This window comes from Hipposideros armiger, unplaced genomic scaffold (assembly GCF_001890085.2).
Source record: "Hipposideros armiger isolate ML-2016 unplaced genomic scaffold, ASM189008v1 scaffold_825, whole genome shotgun sequence".
Classification (NCBI taxonomy): Eukaryota; Metazoa; Chordata; class Mammalia; order Chiroptera; family Hipposideridae; genus Hipposideros; species Hipposideros armiger.
Window position 1 is genome coordinate 115,001 of NW_017732175.1, and position 9,017 is coordinate 124,017.

The following is a 9,017-nucleotide window of genomic DNA, read 5'->3' on the forward strand; positions in this document are numbered from 1 at the left end:
CCGCGTGCCGGGGCCGGGACGCCGAGCGCCGCCGAGCGCTCCTTGGTCCGCCCGGGAGCACAGCATTAAAGAGGCCAAATGTTCTTGTTATTTCGCGTGCCGTTTTCACTAGCTAGGAGACATTCTAATGTGGCGTTTTTATTTATTTATTTATTTTTTAGTGCAGAGGCCAATAACCCGATATGGAGCATGCGTTTACCCCGTTGGAACCCCTGCTTCCCACTGGTACTGTATTCCTTTCCACGTTTTCCGGTGTCACGGGCGGGCCCCTGCCCAGAGTCCTCAAGGCGTTAGAACTATTTGGACTCTAGACCCAGATTAGTTTGCAGTCCGTCTCTGCTTTTCTAGCTCTGCGCCCGTGAGGCGTTTTACTCAGTGACACCTCAGTTGCCGTATCTGGGGGGAAAAACACACACAAAAAAAACTCACGAAGAGAAATAGTAGTCCCTGCCCTGCAGAGTTGTGAGGACTAAATGACTTGATACATTGTATGCATCCCACGTGGAGACGAGTTAAATGAATGTATCCCACGTGGAGAAGAGTTAAGGGATTTGATTACATTGGATGCGTCCCACGTGGAGAAGCGTTAAGGGCTACTTGCGATATTAGCTGTTCGATCTCTAACAGCTGTGAACTGAACCTCTCACACATTCGACAGCAAAGGTGGAAGGATCAGTCATTATTGCCTGCCCATTGTGCCCAAGATTTCTCCAATTAAAGATTAGTAAGTGGCTGTGGGAAATGTTTTCAAGCTGCAACGCTCCCTTAAGGATTTTTGTTACTTTCAGGTTTCAGGTGATTGTAGTTCACATGGAAAGACATGGAAGGGATGAGGTTTTTTTTGTTTTTGTTTTTAAAGAGGCTAATTGTCAGTAGCATTTATTCTCATGTGTAGTAATTGACTTGTGTGGTAATTTTGTAATATTAAATATGTTTTTTTTTGTTTAGCAGTTATTGTGTTTCTGTTTTGTAGCACTTCTAGTTTATCAGTTCCATAAATTCAAACGGAGTGCATAATTTTTTTTTGATGATTCAATGTGTTTTCTGTAAACATGAATTCATGGGTTTTGTGCAAGGTATTGAATTTGAGTTGAACTTGTCAGTGTTTCTACATCCTGGGAGAAATGATGATAAAACAATCGAAGGATGATAGTAATAGCAGTAGGGGACACGGACTCTTCACTCTCCAGTCGTTCACTCCACTAAATTGTTTACATACACCTTTATATCTTACTGGTGAAGGCAACAATGATAGAACTAGAATCTGAACCCAGATGTATTTGACTTCGTTTAGAGGTTGGGTATGTATTACTTTGAACAGCTTTTCAAAAGCTAAGAAAAGCATTGACAAACATAAACATTTTGCAGATTAAATTTCTTAGTTCTCAGTTATTCAGTGGTAGCCAGACCAACCGCATTTCGAAGAGTAAACATTGGATCCAGGTGTGCTGTTGACTTGCGGATTTGTTACTAAAACCTAAACCCTTTACTGACTGAAGGTGTTCTCGTGTTTTCTAAGTTGAAAGATGTATATCATCGTGAGTGCTGCTCGGTAAAGATGGGGTTGAGGAAACAGAACCTCGGGGTTTCAGTTTTAGCTCAGCCACTTAGTTATTGGACTTTGTACAGTCGCCCCTCAGTATCTGAGGGGTATGTGTTCCAGGATCCCCGCAGATAGCGAAATCCAAGGGTGCTCAGGTCCCTTACGTAAAATGGTCCTCCCCTATATTTATATCATCTCTGGACTACTTACGATACCTAATAAAATGGAAATGCAGTGCAAATAGTTGTTATACTGTATTGTTTAGGAAGTAATGACAAGGGGAAAAAAGCCTGCACATGGATGGTACAGACCCCACCATTGTAGGCCTAACTACGCGGTACACATCAGCAACAACTTTTTATGAATATTTTCGACTGCAGTTGGTTGATCTGCAGATGCGGATACCGGCACTGACTGTGTTTCAGTTTCTTCATCTGTAAGATAAGAATACTTGGCAGGGCTATTGTGAGTATGAATGAGTTGTAATACTTGTAAAGCACTGAGCATCGATAGCAATAAGCTGTTATATCAGCAGTAAGACTATGGGGAAAAGAGAAAGGCCATTGGATCTCAGGGTCAATGCTGAGATGGGAAAGGTTTGGAGCAATAGATTGGAGGACAGACAGAGGCAGTTCTGCCCCTTTTGTTTTTATCAAAGGCCTGTCCGGGGGAAGGCCTTGATTTCTTAAGCCAGACACTTGTCAGCTCTGCCCTGGAGCAGGGAGGGCATTAGGGGAACTGTACGACCTGGGAGATCCTGTAGGAAGCACAGATCCACCCACACAGCGTTCTGTGTGGCTTAGTGGTTCTCCTCTTTCCTTCCTCCTCAGGGCATTGGTATGTAGATTCCTGTCTCATCTCAAGCGTTGGCCTCGAAACAAGGGCCCCAGCCAGTTGATGGTTGGTTCTAGAGACAGAAGAAAAATAGAACAATGTATTATGAGGGATCAGCGCTCTTGATCCTAATGTAGTAAACAGTCAAGGTGAACTTGACATTAGAGGGCTTCCCTTCATCAAACAGACATTTAATACCTAGCAGAGAAGTAGTTTTTCTGTTCATAACTCCTGTGAATTTAATTGGTAGGTCTGTTTTACCTGTAATGCTTTCTCAGGTTTAGTATCGTGGGCAATCCAACAATTAAGCCAGTTAGCTAACTGCCAGATGGACCCCAATGCTTATCTTTTCTGGGACGATCACTAGCTCAGAGAAAGAGAAGTCGATATTTGTTTTTTTGTGACTAAAGTGTTTATTATTTAAGGAAAAACTCTAACCTAGAATGTGAAAGTTTCCTATAACCCCTCTTGTAGAAATAACCATTATTAATAGTTGGCATATGTTCTAAATATTAATATATGTGTGTGTGTGTGTGTCCCAGCATATTATTATTCTTGTTTTAAAAAAATTGAATTCATAATACAAATTGTTTTGTAAATATTTCTTCTGGGGCACTGAATGAAAATATATACATATTTTTTTACTATCAACATTGTACTCTTTGTTCATTTTTTGTTTTTGGTTTTGTTTTTTTGTTCATTTTTTTCAAACAAAATAGGAGTGTTTTACAGTAAAAACTCCATCCTACTTAGCAGAGACAATCATCCTAAAACTTTGTGTTTTTCTAAATTGTGTGTTTATGTAAATAAATAAGAGCTGTTTTACACGCTTTCCAGCAACTCTTTTCACTTACTTTGTTATGGTCCATATGAATAGATATCCCAAGTTTTGTCTTTTAATAGGCAGTATACACCCAAGTGAACTAGTCTTGCTTAATAGCTGCTTAGGTTATTGCTAGTTTTTATTGTTACAATCTATAATGCATATCTTTGATCATAATTTTGCATATTTGTGGGAGTATTTCAGTAGGATAAATATCTGGAAATGGAATTGTTGGATCAAAGGGTGTGTTTGCATTTCCTTTATCAAGAGGAACTATTAGCTAGTTGGTATCCTTGATACCAGGTGCTGTGAGGGATACAAGAGCGAGAGATGTGATCCCTTCTATCCAGGAGTTTACAGTGTCAGCGACTCAACAAAGCAAGAGAGCTTCTAGTTAGATGTTGAGTTATGTGCTACAGAATGCACATAGGGACTGCGGGGAAGGACAGGAGGACAGGCTGGAGTCTGCAAAGAAATTATGGGACAGACAGACATCAACTGGGCGTCCCAAAAACTGGATGTCAATTGTGAGAGGCCAGGGAAGCAGAGGCACTTTGCAGGTCATGGGTGGTCCTTGAGTGAAAGCTCAGTGCTGCGTGTGACCTTGAAAGCGTTTACCTGGTGGTGAGGGAAAAGAAAGAAGGTCTGATTAGGTTGGAAAATACAAAAGGAGATGTGGAAGAATGTGGTTGTGGAGGGAAGGTAAAACCAGATTGTGGAGGATCGAGACATTTTTTGCAGGGTAAGAGAAAGACAGTTTTTGAGAGCTTGTTTTTGGAACACTCTATACCAAACAGCCTTTTATATACCCTAAAACTCAAACCGTACTGTCCCTGTTCTGGTCCTGCTTTGCGAATCACTTGTAAAGTCCTTATCTTGTCCTAAAGGCCCTGCAGGTCTGTTTGCTAACTTTTTCCAAAATGTGTTTCTCATTCACCTCTCTACCCAAGCCCAGTGTCTGAACTACTCACTTTACTTACATGAACATCTGTTCCAGCCTCAATACCCCTGCCTTAGCTCATCCTACATTTGTCACCTGGAGTGTTCTTTTCTAGTCTTGAGAACTGTTGTTCTCAAATTTAGCCATTCTGGTGGGTGTGTAGAGGTATCTGTGACTTTAATTTGCATTTTCTTTAATACAGAATACTGATCTTGTCATGTGTGTGTTGGTCTTTCGCGTATCTTTTGAGAAGTGTTTGTCTCTAGCCATTTTTCAATTGGGATGCCTTTTTAAAAATCATACTAGTTTTTATTTTGAGTTCCTTTAAATTGAGATATAACTGACATATAATATTGTATTAATTTTAGGTGTACAGCATAATGATTTGATATATGTATATATTGAGAAATGATTACCAAGGAGCAGTTTCTTTATGTATTCTAGATCCAATTCTTTAAATCGTGATTTTTCTCATCAGTGAAATAGGGTGAGTGACACTAGTTGTTGTGAAGATTAAAGGATATCTGGAACGCATTTAATACTGATATATAATGAGAAAGCAAACATTTTATTTCTGTCATTGCTTTCTTTTTATCTAAAGGTTTTTTAAATTAACAAAGGACAATATTTAACTGGCAAGGGCATACTAGTGCTGTTCTAAACTCTGTAAATTTAGGTGTCTTCAAAATATTCTTATAAATCTGGGCTTTTGCTTTGTTCTTCGGTGTCTGATCATTTCAGTTTTTATCGTGAATTTTTATATTCAGAACTCTATATGTCTGAAAGTAAGTTCATTTATTTTACACACTCAATAGCTAAAATAAAAGTGAAGAGCCAAAGCATCGTCAGAACCATTATTTCACATGTGCTTATTTCACCAGCTTAAGACACAGAGGTTTTAGTTTCTGGTTTAATAAAAATGTGGGTGTTATTTAAAAATTTTTATAACATAAAACATATACATAATAAAAAGTTAGAAGATACAGGTAAGCAAAAATAATAAAAATACCATATTCCAGCCTCTCAGAGATTACCGTTATTATCTTCAGGTATGTATGTATATAAGTGTATATTTATATTTATATTCCTCCAGATATTTGCTGTGTATAAATACAGTTAGATATTATAAAACCCAAAAGAGAGCACACCGTTAAGTTTCTTTTTCACTTTCTACTACACTTTTTTCCATATCAAATTTCATAGTGTCTAATACCATCCATATCTAAATTTTCCTTTGTTCCAAAATAACTTTTTCAGGGGCTTGTTCCAAAGTCGGAGCACCTGTGCTTTCTGTTCAGTCTTTTGAAATCCAGCACAGTTGTCCTTCACATTTTAAATCCCCCTTAACATTGAATATTGACATATTAAACAAAGCTTTTACATCATTATTTATTGGATCTGATAGAATAAAAAATACAGCGATTTGATATGAAACATACATTTGCTTGAAACATATATGATAAACTCTGAGTCAAAGTTCCATTTTATTTTCCCCACATAATTTGATCATTATAATTAAGTTTTATGCTAGAAAGCCTTTTATCTATCACTCCACATTTCTTTGCAAAAAGACTGTTTAACTTTTAAAAAGATTCCTGTGACCATCATGTTCTTGGGACTTACTTCTTCTGAACTGAATTACCATTGTTGAAGTTTATTCTGAATTTAATTACCATTTTAAGTATGATTCATATACACTTGATCAAGTCAACATAATTACATTGCAAATTTTCATATTAACATTTACATGTCACTGTATCCTGGGCATAGTTCCTGTGCTTTAAACAGCGGAAAGCCTGTAGAAGGGTTTTGGAACTAGGTGACTTAGGTTTGCATTTTAGCTTCCTTTTTCACAAGTTATGTGGCCTTGGCTATGTCATTTGATTTCGAAGAGCCTTAATTTCTTTATGTAAAATAAGAATATATCCAAACATGAAGTTCCTGGGCAGAATTTAAGATAATGTAAAGCCAAAAAAGAAAGTTTAAGAATTATGCTAATGTAAAGTACTTTCCACCAGACGAGCTTTATTATACTCGTTACTAAATTTTGAAATCCCTACATTCATTTTTCTAATTAATTTGCAAAGGAGATAGGTACTTATTTTAGTAAATGTGCTCAGTCCAGTTAGGTGAAACGGTATTTAGGCAAGTCTAGCAGAAATATTCTTTTTCCCCTGAAGTCTGTATTTTTCTTCCATGCTTGTTGAACTTGATGATTTATAGATGGCATGAAATTATTAATAGTGGACTTAGTTTTTTGATGCCTCACGGTTAAGTGGTCATGAATATGGGCATATCCAGTTCAGAATGGTATTCATGCCGTCTCTTATATTTCTGGAATTTAATCTTCATTGAAAATGCCTGAGGAATCTTGCAGAAGGCATAGCAAAACCTGAATATGGGTATTAGCATTCCCCAATTTACCAGTGGGAAGCTTGGGAATGCCTGGGTAACTGGTACCTGGAGTGCTGACTGCTTCTAGTGGCAAATACACTGGCACATACATAAGTTGTCCTCTGTACTCTGCAACATTAGACAGACCTCTCAAGAACCTTTAGTGATGACATTCATTTGTACCAACATAGCTCTAAAATATTAACTTCCTGCTTTAATCTCTACTCAGCAAATTGTAGTAAGAATGACTAGGGGTAGATTTGAGTCACTTGCATTTTTTTTTTTTTTTTACTTAAAGATTAAAAGTGCTTCAATATATAATACTAATACGGTGACATTTCTTGGTCACATCTCCCGACCAATTAAGCACTTACTAGAAACTTCTGGTTGGTTTCGCCCGAGATCTGTGCTGTCCAATACAACCGCCACTAGCTACATGTGGCTTGAGCCCTTGAAACATGGCTAGTGTGGCTGAGGAACTGAATGTGTAATTTCAGTGTAAAAACCAAAACTCCATTCCATTACTGGGAAAAATGTAAGTCTTTGGAACTGTGTATTGGTGTGCTAGGGTTACCATAACAAAAGTCCCACAGACTGGGTGGCGTAAACAGCAGAAATTTCTTTTCTCACAATTCTCAGGCTAGAAGTCCAAGATCAAGGTGGGGGCGGGTTTGGTTTTTCTGAGGCCTCTTTCCTTGACTTGCAGATAACTGCCTTCTCGGGGGTCCTCACTGTTGCCCCTTGGTCTCTGTGTTATCTCTGTTCCAATCTCCAGTTCTTACCAGATATACTGGATTAGGCCCATCTGTATGACTTCTTTTTACCTTAATTATCTCTTTAAAGGTCCTATCTACAAAGATAGTCACATTCTGAAGTACTGGAAGTTAGGACTTCAACATAGGAATCTGGGGAGGACACAATTCAGCCAAAAACAAATTAGGTATGTCAGTTGACTTTTCAGCTGTAAATTTTTTTAAAGGTAGACTTGATCCATATTTTAGAATTCTCATAATTACCAAATAAGGGAGGGTTTGATGTCACTCCAATGGAATACATCTGGTGTATGAATAAAAAAAAAGTCAATTGCAGTCTTATCTATAAGGTGTTTTATACTTCTTTTCAAATTTTTCTTCATTCAACACTTCCTGAGTATCTGTTATGGACCACACCCCAGCAGATAATGTAGAAAAATAAAGAATTAACAAACTTCACTGTGAAAGAGTTCAGTCCACAGCAGGCTGTTTAATATAACACAATAGAAAGATAATTTCATATGTAATTTAAAATTTCTCAGTAGCCTCATGAAAGAGGTAAAAGAAGTGAACTTAATTTTAGTTATATATTTTATTTAACCTACTATCTAAAATATTATTTCAACATGTAATCGGAATAAACATGAATGTGATAGTTTACACACTTTTTTGTACTTAATCTTCAAACTCTAGTATGTAGTATACACTTTCAGCACATCTCAATTCAGATGCTAAATTTTCATTGGAAATACTTGATCTATATGTAGTGATAATTTATGATATATATTGTTTTTCATATCAGCAGGGAGTAATTCATAGACTCCATTTTGGAATGAGCTTGATCCACAGGGAATAGAATATTCCTTTTCTAGGGAAAAGCCTTTTTGAAACAGGTATTGGAGATAGAACTGGGTTTTCTGACTATATTTTTCCTAATATCAACATGGCTATTTCTTTTTTACTTGAAGTACCTGCCTGCTTTGAGACTTGGAAAAGTTGCCTTTTTTTGCTTTAAAGAAACTTTCATCTCTGGATGGCGAAGAAACCTCTGACCAAAGCTGCTGCTTAAGAATTGTGATATTTTTGTAATTTAGGGCTAGGTAAGATATTCAGGCAACACAGTAGTGGATTTTTTAGTTACTCTTTCTGAGTTTCAAGTTTCATCCTCTTACTTGACTCCCCTGCCACTTTCTAAATTTAGAAATGCATCCGAGGTAGTCCTCAAGTGCCTTGAGTGTTCATGGGAAATTCACTGCTTTGAGCATTTATACTTTCCTTGGAGTATAACTCATAATAGATGGGATCCTTCCTTCTCATTCTCATTATTTATTTCTAACTTATCATGACTTGCTGCCATAACTACACTTCACTTTGTGTGTTTGATGTAGCTTAACTTCTCCTTGTATTTTACTTGATTTTCATATTTGCCATGGTTTTTGTTCTTTTAATTTCATTCATTATATTTGATGATGAATGTTTGGTTTGTCATCATGGTTAATGGCCAAATTGTTTCTTTTGCCTTGAGTAATATCATTAACTTTACAAGCCATCTTTCCACATCATCTAGAGAACCAGTTTTCTGTGTTTTATGGTATTACGTCGCTATAACATCCCTTCCATCTTTCCATAGCATTTTAATGGCTACATGCTTTTAGAAAGTAAAGCTCCTAAAGTGAGTTTAAAAGTAATCTTAATTCTTTTAAAAAAATCTTGTAGGGCCGGCCGAATGGC

General features: G+C 37.1%; 1 long non-coding RNA gene across 2 annotated transcripts in view; it reads left to right on the forward strand.

Moving 5' to 3' along the window:
* LOC109374490 (uncharacterized) overlaps positions 1-9,017 on the forward strand; it is a 145,802-nt gene that overhangs the window by 1,191 nt on the left and 135,594 nt on the right. For both annotated transcript variants that reach the window (XR_002122393.1, XR_002122392.1), the window contains exon 2: positions 162-225. This is a non-coding gene — a long non-coding RNA (uncharacterized LOC109374490). The remainder of the gene's footprint in view (positions 1-161; positions 226-9,017) is intronic.